The sequence below is a fragment of the Penaeus vannamei genome, chromosome 36 (genome assembly GCF_042767895.1).
Source record: "Penaeus vannamei isolate JL-2024 chromosome 36, ASM4276789v1, whole genome shotgun sequence".
Lineage (NCBI taxonomy): Eukaryota > Metazoa > Arthropoda > Malacostraca > Decapoda > Penaeidae > Penaeus > Penaeus vannamei.
Window position 1 is genome coordinate 9,177,822 of NC_091584.1, and position 2,500 is coordinate 9,180,321.

The following is a 2,500-nucleotide window of genomic DNA, read 5'->3' on the forward strand; positions in this document are numbered from 1 at the left end:
TCTCTCTCTCTCTCTCTCTCTCTCTCTCTCTCTCTCTCTCTCTCTCTCTCTCTCTCTCTCTCTCTCTCTCTCTCTCTCTCTGTCTCTCCTCTCGATTTCTCTTTATACCTTGATCTCTCTCTCTCTCTTTCTCTCTCTCTCTCTCTCTCTCTCTCTCTCTCTCTCTCTCTCTCTCTCTATGTCTCTCTCTCTCTCTCTCTCTCTCACTCTTTGAGACTGTTCGACTGTCTGCTAATTTGCTTCCCGCTCTCTGTCCCTATCTTGCTCTATTCTTTTCACTCTATTTATCTGTTCTTATCTTTTGTTCCTGTTCGTTTTTTCTCCTCTTTTCTGTCTCTTTATTCGGTTTTAATGCTCTTTCTTATTCCTTATATCTCGATATACCCTTTCTCCTGCTCCGCTTTCGCTCTGTACTTGTGTGTGTGTCTGTATTATCTATTTCCTTCTCTCCTCTTCCTCCTTCTCTCTTCTTTGGGTAGATTCTTTTACTCCTTTTTGCACTGGAGAAAGAGAAAGAGGAGTATGAGGAGGAGGAAGAGGAGAAGGAGAGAGAGAGAGAGAGAGAGAGAAAGAGAGAGAGAGAGAGAGAGAGAGAGAGAGAGAGAGAGAGAGAGAGAGAGGGAGAGAGATAGAGAGAGAGAGAGAGAGAAAGAGAGAGAGAGAGAAAAAACCTTTGGAATTGAAAAAGAAAATGAAACTAGAGAGAGATACATAGATAGATAGATATACAGAGAGAAAGTGTGATAGATAGACAGACAGATAGACTGATAGATAAAGATAGAAAGACCAAGAGAGAGCGAGATGGAGAATATAGCGTCACCATCCTCTTGAACTACAAAAAATCTGGAAGTAGAGATAGATAGAGGTAGACAGATAGAGAGAGAAAAAGTGAGATAGACAGATGGATATATTGAGAAATATATATATATATATATATATATATATATATATATATATATATATATATATATATATATATAGAGAGAGAGAGAGAGAGAGAGAGAGAGAGAGAGAGAGAGAGAGAGAGAGAGAGAGAGAAAGTGAGATACATGGATAGATAGAGAGAGAGAGAAAGAGAAAGCTCAAGAGATCAGGGGAACCCAATGTACGGGTTCCTACATATTAACACTGAACCCACTGAGGACATTGACGGCGGGGTCAGGGAAACGCACTGCACTCGGGTCTTGTTTATATGGTTGGTGATCGCTAAGGGTTATGTAGCTTGAGGTTGTGTCCTTACGGCTGTGTCTGGCTTGAGGTTGTGTCCTTACGGCTGTGTCTGGCTTGAGGTTGTGTCCTTACGGCTGTGTCTGGCTTGAGGTTGTGTCCTTACGGCTGTGTCTGGCTTGAGGTTGTGTCCTTACGGCTGTGTCTGGCTTGAGGCTGCGGCGGGCTTGAAGCTGTCTGGCTGGAGGTCGTGTCCTTGCGGTCAGGGTAGCTAGTCTTCTTCGGGAAGACGACGAACCTGAAGAGGTGTGGCCTGAGGGAGACAGAGGAACCTCGTCGTTGGCTGGTTGGCCACTGGGTCACGGCGTGTGGAAGAATGAAAAAGAGTTGAAACGGATCAGGTCAGAGGTCAAGAATGAAAGTCTTGGATGACTGGGTCGAGTCTTGGGGATACTCGGGTCGTCTACGGGTCAGAGGGTATGTGCAGGTCATCCTTGGCTGTCCTGTTTGTTAGAAGTCAAGATCTTGAAGGGGATGTCGTCTGTGTGTGTGTGTGGGTGAGGGTGAGAGACAGAGAGAGAGGGAGAGAGGGGGGCGGGGGTGATTTGCTTCTACGTGTCCCAGGTGCATATTCCAGCAGAGAGCGAACCTGCATGGTGTATTCTCTCATTGTCTTTGCCTCGGGTTCCCAACTGCACAAGGATATAGGTTTACAAGGGCCTTTATTTGCTTTTCTCTCCCTTTCTCTTGAAATACATTTCTTTTTTTCGCTCTCTGACTTTTTCTATTTCTGTATGTGTGTCTGTCCTTCTGCTTCTGTCTCTTAGTCTCTCTTTTTCCTGTTTTATTACAAACTGATGCACAATATTGGTCACAATTTTGTATTTTATAGTTACATTTTATTTTTTCTTAGAAACTAACAGGTCTCATCTTTAGTGTATCCCAAAAATATGTTTCATATATGCTCATAATCATCCATTTGCTGTACATATAAAACTCTGTAATGCGTAAACCTGTACATTGCCTTAACATGGATTTCTCTCATAATTTTGAAGATCCGAAGAGATGTTGCCGCTGGCAGTGGGCCGTACAATAGCGAGCGTCCTTAAGTACCAGTAAACTTACTCGTCGAACTGGTAGTCTCAGTGGCTGGAGGAAGACAACAATGGCATTGAATAAGGACATTCTTTTGAACCCAACTACGTGTGGCCGTTGTTGAGGACTATTAAGGTAGGTTTGGTTCGATGCCATTTTATCCTCTTCAAGCATCCCCTTTCCCTTTTCCATATTCATTCGGGGACACGGAAGCACTTCGTAAGCTCCTCCTCCCCAT